Raw genomic sequence first — 15,642 nt, forward strand, 5'->3', positions numbered from 1 at the left:
CCAAGATAGAAAAACACAATGTACAGCTGCGTATCAAGTAATGCGAGGACATCAGTTCAAAAATGCTTGTAAAGCTCTCTGAAAAGTTTGGCTTGGTGGTTATGGGTGTTTCCCGCTCTCTTTTATGACAGCATCAACAAATCCATCGCCTTCTGCAGAGCTCAGGTACACTCGAATCTGTTTTTAGTTTGCTTGTTGCATTTTTTTTTTGTATTATTTGTTTGAGGCAGAAATACACACAGGCAATGCAGACAAAGAAAGGACTGAACCAGCAGTGTGCCCACAATCCACTCATAGACGTACAGAAGGAGGTCTTGTCAGATGAGCCTCCTAAAGCTACCAGCCTACAACAATGTGAACACATGCTGCGATATCTGAAATCCTTTCACTCAAGCGTGTTAGCTTGGTTGGTCAGCACTATTTGAATGAGCTTTGCAGATATCTTTTTTTCTGCCACTGAGGCAACTGCTACCCTGAATTTGAAGGGCTGGTATATATCCAGTGGTATCTGACTCTGTGAGATACTGCTGGATATGAGTTTTATTGCCCGGGTCTGGAGATATGTTTATCTGAGATTTAAAAACTGTGAAAAAGTAGTAGAAGAAAGCATTTCCTTTTGTGGTAGTTTGTGGTATTAGCCTTGTATTTGATCTGTAGTGCACTACCTTTTCGCTTTTCACATTTCTGCCCTCATCTGGGTAGTGACCAAAATAATGTTTGGACATCAGACTAGAAAGCCTCTAGGTGACTGTCCTGGATCGCTCTCTACCAGAAGTGGCTCCGGGACACACAGAGCACATGCTGGACAGATAACGCTCTTTTTCCTTCTTTCTTGGGCAGCTTGTGTCCCTCTTGGAGGACCGGTTAGGCAGAGGGACTAAGGATGCTCCCGCTTAGACTCCTTCCCTGCGATCCAGACCCAGTTAAGCATCAGGATGGATTGATGGCTGGAACTCAGTTCCTGACTGTGACTCATTAGGCTGCTTGCCTTTACTTTTATCAACTTGTAAAAGCTAATCAGGTTTTCTTCTTCCCTGACACTGCTAGGCAATGAATGTGATTACCAATGAGCATTCAATCAATGTCACCTACTGAGCTGAATCAGACAGAGCCAAACTGGCCTTCAGTGTGTAATGCCAGGACACAGTGTGTTTCCATCAATGTTAAAAAATTCTGTGACACCGTTCCCCTAGAATCAGCGTTCACATATTCTAGAACTGAGAACCATTAAACTTAAGTGTTGACCAGCTTTTATTTTTGTTAATCAAATAATAGCTATAATTCTGAAAAACTTTTTATTGATATTCTGGAAAGCAGACACTAAATCTATGTCTTTGTTGTCCTGTATGGGATTCATATATTTAACCATTTCAAAGGTTTACAGAGAGTGGTCTGAAAAAGACAAAATATCCAGTGAGGGCATTTCTCTGGGTGAAAATGGGCAGAATAGATAACTCATTACAAAAAAGGTATGTACAAGATGTCAAACCTTGAAGCAGCTTTGATGTGTTGTACACTAAACTGGTTACACCTTTCCACAGTCCAGGGAAAACAACTCTGTCTTAGTCGTCTGTGATCTCAACAAAACACTTTCACCGTATTAGTCTTACTGAATTCAACACGATGCTGATTTTATAAAATACGGTCTCCATTAGGTTACACAACAGCAATAAAGTGCAGTGTGTTTACTGTTATGAAAAAACCCATAAACATTTGACCTGTGGCTGATGTTCAGGGCATATTTCACCGTCTGATATGAATGTTCCACTAAGAAAGTAAAGTACATTTAGTTGCGGTTCCCAGTGCCCCGCGGATCCTCTGATAGAGCATCCTGATTAAACATGTCGCAGTGTGATGCTTTGATTACTGCAGCAGGTGAATCATGGTGATATGAAGATAAAGAAGAAACAATGAATCGTTGTGTTAGCAGATTTCCTGCCTTTCTATAAGCCGCTTAACAAATGTAAAAGGGAATGGGGTGGAGGAGTGGCTTGTCACCCCAACTGTGTGCACTTTAGCCACACTGGGGCAAAGCTTTGGAGCCAAATCCCTTCTTGCATTATTTATATCCCCAACCTCACCTTAGACTTAAGTATTTTTAAGACGATTTTTTTGTTGGTTTTTTTGTTGCAGATTTTGTCATTTTTCTTACACTCCTTTCTAACATTTCTCCAGCTCCTTCCCTGAATCTTTTCAAAATGTTTGCACTGGCATCTTTTTCCTCCATTTTTTTAAGCATGTCTCTCTCCTCATCCATTCAGCCTCCCATCAACTCTCTATACCCGTTTGTATTTGCATTCCCTATACCTGCTGTCCTCACACCGCTCTTTCTCCACGAGGAGCTTGTTAGCACTGTGAAAACAACCCCCTCCAAACATCCCCCAAAAAACCCCACCACCCACACCTCCCTCAGTGGCTGCTGTCTTAGTTATGGTGCTAAATCTGGATGTAAAGATAAGAGAGGGAGGATTCTTGTTTGAGCAGTTCCTTTGGTGGTTCTCTAATAAGATGTGGCAAAGGCAGGGCTGTGGGGAGAGGGTGTCTGGCTACTTATCTGTCACCTTCTCTGAGACAAATGAGGGGCGGAGAGTGCCAACTGAGCTCTGGGCTCAAATGGCAGCAGTGGAGAAGCATAGCTGCACTGACCACACAGTTTCTACACTGGGTCCCAGATGCATGGTATGGTAACACTGGCTAAGTACAAACTGTCTGTTTATTTGTATCCATTTTCAACATGGTGCACCAATAAAACCAGCAAAGACTGTAAACAGAGTAGTTATAAGCTGTAGAAAAGCATCAAGTTTTTCTACAGCTTATTTTTTCTCAGAATTCTCAGAAAAAATAATTCTGAGGAAAAAGTCAGATTTCTGAAAAGAAGAAAAAAAAGGACGTGACAACTTCCCCCCCCCCCCCCCTGGCCCTAATCCTCATCTGTACAATTCAACAAAACGTAAAGTAGCATTAGCTTGGTTAGCTTAGAGTCCAGAACATAGATGGTGGAAATGATGGACGTCACTTTTAGGCCAGAACAGAATTTTTTCTCAGAACAGAATTCTGAGAAAAAAATTATTCTGAGGAAAAAGTCATTATTCTGAGATTAAAGTCATAATTCTGACTTTTCTCAGAATTCTGGAAAAGAAGAAGAAGAAAATTAAAAAGACGTGCCAACTCCCCCCCAGTGGCCCTAATCCTCTTCTGTAAAATTCTTTCCAGTTCTGCAGAGAAAAAAAAATCCCTGAATCATATTATATTGGCTATGCATATGATGCATGCAGCTAGGAATACAGGAATAGATTAGACTGAACAAGAAATCAATTGTCTTTATCAGATACATTCATGTGTTTTTTTTTTGTTCTGTTTTATTTGTTTATACTGAGAGTCACATTTAAGACAAACTTCCACTGCCTTCCAATGGACAAAACTTGATTTATCTTTCCTTGTCAATGAAAGTGTGTTTTTCTAAAACGCAGTTTTACAATGCTAGCAGTTCTGTGCCAATTCATTCATCTTTGTTTAAAAAGCCTATAAATAAATCAGGCACACGCTTCAACCTCAGCTGTGCTATTTGCCATTTCTTGGGACAAAGCACAAACCCAGCACATGCAGAGGCCAGGGTAGAAACTGTCTGGTTCAGCGCCACAGTAGTTCTCCACTTCTGCCATTTCAGCCCAGAGCACAGCGTGCTGACATCAACAGCTAATCAGAAAAGCATATTTCAGTTCCACAATATGATGTATACAGTAAACTAGTATAAAGTTATAAGGTTTATGTTAAAACAGAGGATCTGTTGTCAATCTATTTTTAGTTGGTTTTTTAGCACATTTCTTTTTTGTGCTTCACTCACACAATGTAATTTCAATTCACTGTCTGGCACAAATTTGTAAAAAGCATAAGGCAAGGATATGAAACTGTGGAAACCTGGAGGCAAAACACCATTAACAAATTGACTATGATGAACAGAGCAGCAGTGACAACAGAGCTGTAGCATTACAGGAGGAGCTTTTCTGATGGTGGGTTGCCAAGTGGCTTACAGATATACAGCTAGGCTGGCTAAAGCACATAAACAGCTTTACCTATGAGATTTGTCATTTGGATTCTATATTGACTCACTCTTACAAAGTTATACTGTCAAGGCCCGGTACTTCTCTCAGCTGAACTTAGAACTTTTGCATTTTTACAAGACAAAACAAAAACAGTGGGGTCATTCCATCATGTTTTAATCCAAACATTAATAAAATACTATTTCTATTCAACTTAAATGCTGAGTTGAGCAAATATGCAAAGTTCTATCACAGGGCAGCTGTGGCTACAACTGTAGCTTGCCTCCACCAGTGTGTGAATGAATAGCAGAATTGTAAAGCGCTTTGAGGGTCTTGAAAAGCGCTATATAAATGCAATCCATTATTATTATTAAAAGTAAAGATTAGACTATCTGCTGATATTTAAGTGCCATTAAAGACAAAATTCAATCAGAAGATGGTTTTTGAAGGCCCGCATACCATTTTACACAACTAACTACTAATTTTCTTTAAATAACGATGCTCAAGATTGTATCATTTTTGCTGTTCTTTGTGGTCTTCGCTGTCTGGTTGTTCATTCATACATTTATTTACAAAAATAAGACTTTAGATCAACAGTTCATTCTCAAAAGAGCTGTAAACCTGAAGGATTGAAAAGAAACAATCCCATTATCATTTAATCATCCAAGAAAGAGAAAGCAGGACCCCGAGTGATGGATCAGATGGAGGGATTTCGTGTTGGACGAATGATCTGAGTATCCTCCAGCTGTGGTGATCCGAAGCTCTGCCTGACAGCCCTGCTACACACAAGCGGTGCCATGCACCAGACCACAGGTGATGGCCTGGCTGCATCAGCAGTCAGTTCAGATCTACCCAAGGCACGTGGCAGTGTGTGCAGACAGCAGCCTGCAGGCTAAATAAGGCTCTGGCACCGTTATCTAGCATACTGGGATGCAGCTCAAAATCACAAACCTTATAAGGCTGCAGTTGGCTGTCTGGATGTCCCATTTCTGTGTTTTGTGTTTGTGTGAGCCTGTATGTGTTGTTGTGTTTTATTTGTTTAATGGTGGGCTGGTCAGCATCAGTATGTACCATCTAATAATAGCAGCAGCTTGAAAATTGTTACCACAGCCCCCCTCAAAACACAGGATACACATGCCACAAACACCCCTTTAATCCGGCCTAATGTCCTCCTTAAAGTATCTGCCTTCACAAATATTTATTGTAGACTGGCTGAGATAGTTTCACTTGGTTCCAAGACCAGTGGCACCCACATGATTCAAGAAAACATCTAAATGATCTATTAAGCAGCACTTAAACTCGTATTAACATATCTTCTGTCACTTTCTAGAATTAAATGTCAGAAAATGGATTAAAAAGCCAATTATGTATATTATGTAAGCAAATACTCCACTTTCCGAGAACACTAATAAGAACTGAACACTGTGTTTTATATTATAAATAAAAAAAATAAATGGTTATAAATTCTAGAGTACAATGAATAAAAGAATAACCATCCAGCCATTCTCTTCCGCTTATCCTTTTCAGGGTCCTGGACCCTGGAGAGGTCGCCAGTCTGTTGCAGGGCTAACACATACAGTGGGGCAAAAAAGTATTTAGTCAGCCACCGATTGTGCAAGTTCCCCCACCTAAAATGATGACAGAGGTCAGTAATTTGCACCAGAGGTACACTTCAACTGTGAGAGACAGAATGTGAAAAAAAAATCCATGAATCCACATGGTAGGATTTGTAAAGAATTTATTCGTAAATCAGGGTGGAAAATAAGTATTTGGTCAATAACAAAAATACAACTCAATACTTTGTAACATAACCTTTGTTGGCAATAACAGAGGTCAAACGTTTACTATAGGTCTTTACCAGGTTTGCACACACAGTAGCTGGTATTTTGGCCCATTCCTCCATGCAGATCTTCTCGAGAGCAGTGATGTTTTGGGGCTGTCGCCGAGCAACACGGACTTTCAACTCCCGCCACAGATTTTCTATGGGGTTGAGGTCTGGAGACTGGCTAGGCCACTCCAGGACTTTCAAATGCTTCTTACGGAGCCACTCCTTTGTTGCCCGGGCGGTGTGTTTTGGATCATTGTCATGTTGGAAGACCCAGCCTCGTTTCATCTTCAAAGTTCTCACTGATGGAAGGAGGTTTTGGCTCAAAATCTCACGATACATGGCCCCATTCATTCTGTCCTTAACACGGATCAGTCGTCCTGTCCCCTTGGCAGAAAAACAGCCCCATAGCATGATGTTTCCACCCCCATGCTTCACAGTAGGTATGGTGTTCTTGGGATGCAACTCAGTATTCTTCTTCCTCCAAACACGACGAGTTGAGTTTATACCAAAAAGTTCTACTTTGGTTTCATCTGACCACATGACATTCTCCCAATCCTCTGCTGTATCATCCATGTGCTCTCTGGCAAACTTCAGACGGGCCTGGACATGCACTGGCTTCAGCAGCGGAACACGTCTGGCACTGCGGGATTTGATTCCCTGCCGTTGTAGTGTGTTACTGATGGTGACCTTTGTTACTTTGGTCCCAGCTCTCTGCAGGTCATTCACCAGGTCCCCCCGTGTGGTTCTGGGATCTTTGCTCACCGTTCTCATGATCATTTTGACCCCACGGGATGAGATCTTGCGTGGAGCCCCAGATCGAGGGAGATTATCAGTGGTCTTGTATGTCTTCCATTTTCTGATGATTGCTCCCACAGTTGATTTTTTCACACCAAGCTGCTTGCCTATTGTAGATTCACTCTTCCCAGTCTGGTGCAGGTCTACAATACTTTTCCTGGTGTCCTTCGAAAGCTCTTTGGTCTTGGCCATGGCGGAGTTTGGAGTCTGACTGTTTGAGGCTGTGGACAGGTGTCTTTTATACAGATGATGAGTTCAAACAGGTGCCATTCATACAGGTAACGAGTGGGGGACAGAAAAGCTTCTTACAGAAGACGTTACAGGTCTGTGAGAGCCAGAGATTTTCCTTGTTTGAGGTGACCAAATACTTATTTTCCACCCTAATTTACGAATAAATTCTTTACAAATCCTACCATGTGAATTCATGGATTTTTTTTTCACATTCTGTCTCTCACAGTTGAAGTGTACCTCTGGTGCAAATTACTGACCTCTGTCATCATTTTAAGTGGGGGAACTTGCACAATCGGTGGCTGACTAAATACTTTTTTGCCCCACTGTACAGACAGACAACCATTTGCACTCACACCTACGGGAAATTTAGAGTTTCCAATTAACCTATCCCCACTAACTGGATGTCTTTGGACTGTGGGAGGAAGCCGGAGTACCCGGAAAAAACCAATGCAAACACGGGGAGAACATGCAAACTCCACACAGAAAGACTTCTTGCTGTGCAGCAGCAGTGCTAACCACCGTGCTGCCTAAAAGAATAACATAGGAGAAAATTAGCTCCAGATTCAGACTGTTTTAAATTTACGCATGTCTTAATTCATGATTTTATTAATGTTTGATTAATTAGGATTTCATAATTAACAATAAAAACTGAATTAAAATTAAATATTAATTATAATGTCATTTATTAAAATGAGGTTTTGTTTAGAATAACGTAATGCAACCCCACCCCCCAAAAAACACTTATATCTCAAAAATTAAAACCTTTTTTCATTTACGCAGACCTGTTGTGATTAATGTTGTGTTAGCCCCTAAAAAGCCCCCCCAAACAAAACAAACAAACAAACAAAAAAACCCAGTCAGAGTGAAAGTTTCAGTTTTAGCAAATAGCAGCTGGCTGCAGGAGGGAATAAGAAGTATAAACGATCGCTGATAAAAGCCGAGGCTGACGAAGATGATGGGGAGCATTCACTTTATCCTTATGATAAAAAAAAAAAAAAAATCATAACTACTGGAGGCTGCCAATGACAAATTTGGTTTAGCATTCGAATTAAAAGAATGACATTTAACTTAAAGTTATGTATACTGGGAAACATACGATTATGATTGATGAGGTTAATATAACACCTGAGGGTAAATAAACAGATAACTAACACGTGGTTTCAGATCTGTCTTCATGGACATGAGCCATGTCTTCCCGAGTTCCCTTCATGATTAAAAACAACAACAACAACAACAACAACAACAACGATAACAAAGCAGCTTTGCTACCTCCTGTCTGGTGCAGCGATGGTGTATGTCTACACACTGAGTACATCTGAAATGATTCATAGCAATATCTACCCCGCTTCAACTCCACCCACTGCCTACTGGGGAGTGTGGAGACGTGCACTACTGTGAGTCTGAATATATAAATACTAGAAAGTGGTGTACCTTAAAATATACCTACAGTCAGAGTGGGAGCTTGCTGCCTGGGCCATTAATTGAGAGGAAGTCAGCATTATCCTTTACCATGTGGACATGTTTTTTTTCCTTTTTAGTTCCAGGCACTTACAGAAAGTAGCTCTCTTGTTTACATGTGTGCATTTCTCACTTCCTCTTAACTACACATACCCCGAACACAAGAACAAACCTGATAGTAACACTGCAGCCGAGTTCTAACCTTGAAAATTGTAAATGGAAAACACAACATCCTTCCTTTATAGATTTTTGCTTCATATCACTGCACACACACACACACACACACACACACACACACACACAACACAAACACACACACACACACACACACACACACACACACACACCTACCTTGATTGTTGGCTGAGGTAAGTAACCTAGCAACAGCCTGCCAGACTCAACAGGTTGTGCTCACGGGAAGGAGAGGACAAACAATAAACAGGACTGGAAATGACAATGTCCTCCTTTTGAGGAAGATTTACCTTCAGACTGTGCTGTAGGGTAACAAAAGAAAAAGCAGAACTAACAGGAAGCTTCATGTTCTCACAGACTGGGGGCTGGAGTTCTTTTGGCTATATTTGAACTAACTCTATGGATAACAGAGATACAGTGTTTTACATTTGAGAACTAATGAGACTGTATCACTGACAATTTCCCCCTGCTTCATATAGCTTAATCTATATGATCTCAATTTATTAGCAGGTTTATATTTTATACTAATAATTGAATTCTGCTAAATAGTGGAAAAAGCTTTAATATAACCATTGGTCCCACACAAACAAGCAATTAGTTATACTGATTTCTGGTGTTAGTAAAACTTTCAAATAAATAGATTCTTTTAACAGAGTAAGAGTCATATAAGGCCATATGGCCTGGTCTAAAAGCAGAGACCTTTCATATCCTATAATCTGGTTTCCCACATAGTGATATAACCTTGAAAGTTTACCAAAATGCACTTTTTGAAGTTTTCTCTAGTGAGAACAACATCCTGGGCACCAGTGCTTTTTGTTTACTCTACATCACTGATGTTAAATACTGCCAGCGTTGTTACTGAAACTATGATACACTCCATGATCTCGATGGTCAAAATGAGATTTCGTTTCTTATGATGCTTGGAATTGTATTGTTGTAGCATCTATACCAGTATAAAGTGCCTGCAGGAGATCATTGTTGTGATTTTGTGCTATATAAATATAATGTAATTGAATGGGTTAACAGATATGGTTGGAGTTTGAGCTTCATGGAGAAAAAAATATTTGTCTGCATATATCTTTAATAGATTTTTTTAAATTTAAACACATAAACTGACATTACTATTAGAAGTTGGCACCGTCTTCCATGTAAACTTGGTTCTTGAAGGATTGCTACAGCTATTATGGAGTCCTTGTAGATAAGGGAGCGCTGAAAGTAGCTTCTTCTACTTTTTTATTAAAAATGCAAAGATTATTTTATCCAGTGGGAACTTTTCCAGTTTTTCTAATTTGACATGGAATGACAGATACCGAGTTAAACACTGTTCATATACATTCATGAAGGTGTCTCTTGAAGCTAAGCTCCTTGCAACATGGCAAATTGAACCTCCCCCACCCTCATTCAGATCTGGCATTTGGAACTATCTTGGTTTTCATGTGACGTATGACCCTGAAGGTAAGCGCGTCATGGACAAAAGTAAAACAGTATGTTGGATGTGCCACGCAATGCTCAATTACATGGGTGGGGACTAGTGCGTTAGCGCAGTTTGCTCGTTAACGTGTTGACCCCGTCCAGCCCCACGCACGGGGCGATCCGCGGTAGCTCGTTAATGGAGATTTGCCGTGTTGTGGCGTTAACGTCATTTCAACGAGATTAACGCTGACAGCACTAGTGGGAACACAACGAATATGACTGCACATTTACTCCGACATCATCCTAGTGCAAAGACAAGTGGAAGCAGACAAAAACAACAAGCACGCATGCTACAAACTTTACCCGAGTCATTTAGACAGCCGTTAGCACATGATTCTCCTTATGGGGACCTGATATGTTTAATATGCTGCTGAGAATATAGCCCAGAAGAAGCGTATAGTATAGCTTTTATTTTGGAAAGAGCCATTTCTCTGTAATAAACTCTCTTTTCCAAAGATGAGTGATTTCTCGATCAGATAGATTTATTTTTTTATTACTTTGTTGTTTCAGCAACATTAAATTTAAAAACTACGGAGCCCCGCAGGGGACATGGGAGAAAAAAAAATTAGGGAGAAAAAAAAAATTAAGACGGACTTTTGCGAGATCTCGCAAAACAAACTCGGGATCTCGCAAAAGTATTGCGAGATCTCGCAAAAGTTTTAGCCGCATTCTTCGGAGGCCGCCAGCTCGAAGCCGACCGGGAGGTCGAGGCACGATGTGCCGGGAAAGCGGTGTTCCTCCCGGCTGTAGTAGGTCTCGACCTCCCGTTAGCTTCGAGCTAGTGGGTGTCAGATCTCCAAAAACGTCGGAGCACTTTTGCAAATATGTGATGTCTTGTAAACCGAGCAGGTATCTGACGTTTACACAACTACATTCACGCCTCAAAATATCTTAAAAGTGTATTTTGTGACCCAGAAAGAGTAATATTACAACTAAGTAGCTGCCGCCATTGTTGGAATTCAACTTTTGCGAGATTTCGCAAAAGTTTTGCGAGATCCCGAGTTTGTTTTGCGAGATCTCGCAAAAGTTTTGCGAGATCCCGAGTTTGTTTTGCGAGATCTCGCAAAAGTCAGTCTTAATTTTTTTTTTCTCCGTAATTTTTTTTTTCTCCCTAATTTTTTTCTCTCCCATGTCCCCTGTGGGGCTCCGTAAAAACTGTACTTTTGAGTTAAAATATATATTTATAATTTTAATAAATGACAAATTAAAAAAGCATGAACATTTTTTTGTATCGAAAAAATATCGAACCGTGACACCAAAGTATCGAACCGAACCGTGAATTTTGTGTATCGTTGCACCCCTACTATTTACCTTAATCGGTTAATTATTCAATAACTTGTGATCCCATGAAAACATAATGGTGGTTAGTTAGATGTAGATGCAGCGACAAAGATCCTATACGATTACTCACTGAACTGACTGTACACAGCAGAAAATAAAAAGGAATCTGTTGTCATGGCAAGGTAATATGGTTAAAGTGAAAAACTTTAACCTAATGAAACTGATGTTTAATTCAGTTCCATTTTATTAATCTCAAAGTAAGAGTCGTCATTCCCTATGTACAGGCACTTTATAGGGAATCGTGACAGTGGGAAGGAATAACTCCCTTTTAATAGGAAGAAACCTGGAGCAAAACTAGGGCAAAGGAAAAGGCAGCCATCTGCTGCAATGGGTGGGGGGGGGAGACTTTGGTTAGTTTTACTGGAAAGCATTAATCTACAATATAAGACAATGAAAATTTGCTTTATCTCAGAAGTCTAGCTAGCTACACTATTCTGGCTTACAGTAGTGTTTACAGTACCTCTGTAGTTAGGCTTTCTTTCTACCCACAACATCTGAACTGGTCACTTGTTTGACAGCTCATACCTGATATCTAACAAGGTATAAACCTAAAATTTAACATGCTAAGATATAGCACTTGTTTTTTGTTTTTGTTTTTTTTTTCTCCTCTGATGTGATCTTGGAGTCATTTTGCTTGGATAACCACTCCTGGTGAGATTGTAGCATTGTGTTAACATGCATCTGCCCTCTTAATTCCTAAGGAAGTAGTAAGAGTGTGCTTACTTCTTCGCTGGGCTGTACAGAGCTCAGAATAAATGTTCTTTGTCACGTGACTATGTGTGTTACGACTCCTGATGTAATGCTGTTTAATATGCAAATCTCAGTGTACAGGTACCTCTCCGTGATTGGTGGATCCAGAAGAAGGATCATACGGATTGGCTAACCAGCTGGAGATGGCTCATATGATGACACCGCCATGGACGGCTAGTCATTCATCCTCACCTCATTCCAACCAGCAGACCAGGAGTACAGGAGCATGTAGGGGTGGACTGCCTTTTTGTTTGATTATAGTTTTCTCCTGTTTTTCGTCGTTAGGGAGGCAAGTTGCTTTCATTTAGTTTGATTCTTTTGGTCAGTTAAGTTTGGTAAATCCTTGAGATAGGCTCCTTTTGTTTGTTGTTTTGGCGTTAGGTCCACCCCGAAGCTATAGCCAGCTAGTTCTTTTGTGTCAAATAACCTAATGAATCAACATATTGTAAATAAATCATTATTAAACTTTACCAATTGTGTGATGTGGCTGCTCGGGGTCTGACGAGGATGGATCACCCTTATGTTGTGGTCTGGCCACCCCTAGACGGGCCATAACAGTGTGTAACATATAGGGCCGAGTTTAATTAAATGAATCAAGATGAGAAAGAAACTCCTAGAAATTCATAAGCAACACGGTGAGTCACAAAAATCAGCAACTGCAATGACAAGACTGCGTAAAAGAGAGTTCCCACTTCTTGCCATTGCAATCTTTTTGTAAATACAGATAGTGGAACACGTCGTAGAGCCAGATTAAATCTATGATTAAAACGGCTGTTGGCTATTTGCCTGTAATTCCATCATGATGTATTTTCCAACAAAAATTCTTCCTGCTGTTTTGACAGCAGCATATATGGTTCTTCCTATCAACATCAATGACAAACATTTCTGTGTGCTGTCAGTACTTCAGAAGAATAAAATTCTTTTCTACAGGCCAGAACAAGAAACTCAGTCATAAAAGCAGCACAAAAACCAACATATTCCTTTAGAGCATCTAAAATATATTTTACAGAGTACAACTGAGAGCACAGACAGTCTCCAATGCACCATAGAGATACCATTATGCCTGCCCTGACCCAAAATAATGTTTACAACCTTTGCCTACAGGTTTGTCGAAATGCAGTGTAGAAAACAGCTAACTTTGTCAGGGGAAGAGGAACCTAGCAAACAAGTAAGAAACACTTTCTAATCACACAAAAAAAAAAAATCACAAAATGCACCAGATTTAGCAATATAAGAAAAACTGAGTGTGGGGTCCTTCAGCAATCACACAGTGTAGAGAGCTTAAAGGACAATGTTGGTGGTGGAGAGAGTGTTGGGTGGGCAGAAAATATAAGGAAATCAAAAATAAATAAGGCATTGGACAGAGAGGGTATGGAAAGGCCCAGCGTGGGAGCTGTCATGGCCGGTTAAGTGGACAGGCAGCCCTGCTGGAGCTCTGTTATCTGTCTGCCGCAGAAAGTCAACCAGCAGAGAGGAGGGTGTGTGTGTGTGTGTGTGTGTGTGTGTGTGTGTGTGTGTGTGTGTGTGTGTGTGTGTGTGTGTGTGTGAGGGGGTTCTGCTCTAAGGCAAGACACACACTGTGAGAAAGCTTTTTATTGCATGTTCTGTGAACAATCTCAGATGAACAGGTCTTTTCATATGGACATCATCAGTTTAATCTTTCCAAGTACTTTTAGCAACTTAAACATCTCTATCTAAATCTAGTTTAATCGTATTGATTCTCTGTGGGTTCTTTTTAAATCCATGCCTGCAATTACTGTAACAAAGTATACAATTCCAAAAAGCAGTTACCAGGGCTTGGCCACAGCTCAGAGAGCTCCTAGGGCCAATTCTGAAACTGTATATGCTTTCAAAAATCAATATTATATCACAGTCTCTAATTACAGCCTGAGGCTTGATGCAGATCTTCATTAATGAGCCTAAATGACACATTAGCAACTGACGTGGGGAAACAGAATACTTCATTACCATACTGATTCTCAGGCAAAACTTCAGATAGCCAATTGTCAGGCTGAATTAACACATGGTTGCTGTGAGCCGTGCTCTTACTTCAGGTGCCAGAGATACTTAATAAGCATGTGTCAGTGTTAATGATCACATGTGCGACAATATCATCTGGAATCATTATGGTGTGCTGCTGTACAGCCACAGAGCTGTCTGTGATGGAAGCGGCACTCACAAAAGAAACATTATTTAACAGGGCAAAGACAGTATCATTAATCGAGGACAGGACTAAATCTGTTTTAATTTTCATTGGGCTGACTCTAGATAAATTACACTGAAGACCTAAGTAGTTGATGAAAATAAGAGCATGTTGGCCAATAACCATTCTGCATTTAAAGTTGATTATAGTGGCAAACTTCTCTAAGAAGCCTGAAGACTGAGTCTATCCTTTTCTAAGTTTGGGTCTTATTATCGCCCATCTTCTGATTTTGGGGGGGTTGTAGTCTAACATTAATACAGTCTGATAAACAACTAAAATGAATAGGAATACAGTGTGTAAGGTTCCTTGTTTCCATTCTAAGATGAGAGATTTGAACCTTTACGCCATGTCAGAACTTTTGAAATTTTAGTGGTGAGAACATTTGGGTCAAATGTTTGTTATCCAGTTAAAATCCCAGGTCCCTGCAGGACACATCTGTCAATTGAATTTGGGGGCGTGGTGTGTCATACTGCATTTTTGGACAAAAGATTTCTTGGGACCCTCTAGCGGGAACTGCCAATTAGGGTGCTTTCCTGAGAACTGCATACCTTCTGGGATGTTTTTTCCATTTAGATTTGCACCACCAATAACAAGCTTAAAAGGCCGCCCGGATCAATGTGTCTTTCATGATGACAGTGTTGTTGAAAATTGCAGGCTTGCATAGATAAATAGACCAGTGTCAGCTGAGCAACTGATGGGTTCAGTAGATTTTAAGATTGATTCCTTTTTTCTATTTTTGAAGAACATTTGTTTTACAAACTCTTGCTGGCTGTTTTATATGTCTAAGCAACAAGTAATTAAACAACAGGCTAATTATATCATGAACAATTTTAATGGTTGCAGCTTATTTGTAACATCTTTAAAAAACATAAATCGCCCCAAATTTGCACTGAACAAACTACAAGACATCTGGAAAAATGTTCCTTTTATAGACGAGATCAAAGTGGAGATGTCTGACCATAATGCACTGTAGCACGTTTGTCGAAAACCAAACGCAGCACATCAGCGCAAACACCTCATACCCACTGTCAAGCACGGCGGTGGAAGTGTGATGATTTGGGCTTTTTTGCAGCTCCTGAGTTACTCCTCTGTCTACCAAAGTATTCTAGAGTCAAATGTGAGGTCATCTCATGCAACAGGATAATCATCTCACACACAGCAGCAGATTTACAACAGAACGTCAGAAGAAGAAAAGAATAAGGGTGTTACAGTGGCTCAAAGTCACTGCCTGGTGTAATAATTTTTTGTTACAGTATTTCGAATGGTGAGCATTCATAAAACGAGCTGCAAGTATTGCAGCGGCTCCAGATTGCAATGTAAGGGTAAAAAAT

At 40.3% G+C, this 15,642-nt stretch overlaps 1 protein-coding gene across 2 annotated transcripts in view; it reads right to left on the bottom strand.

Annotated features, from left to right (window-relative positions):
• Nucleotides 1–15,642, bottom strand: part of slc66a2 (solute carrier family 66 member 2) — a 38,302-nt gene that overhangs the window by 4,178 nt on the left and 18,482 nt on the right. The window lies entirely within an intron of this gene.

Source organism: Haplochromis burtoni, unplaced genomic scaffold (genome assembly GCF_018398535.1).
Source record: "Haplochromis burtoni strain Fernald_Lab_line unplaced genomic scaffold, NCSU_Asbu1 Contig_340, whole genome shotgun sequence".
Taxonomy (NCBI): Eukaryota; Metazoa; Chordata; class Actinopteri; order Cichliformes; family Cichlidae; genus Haplochromis; species Haplochromis burtoni.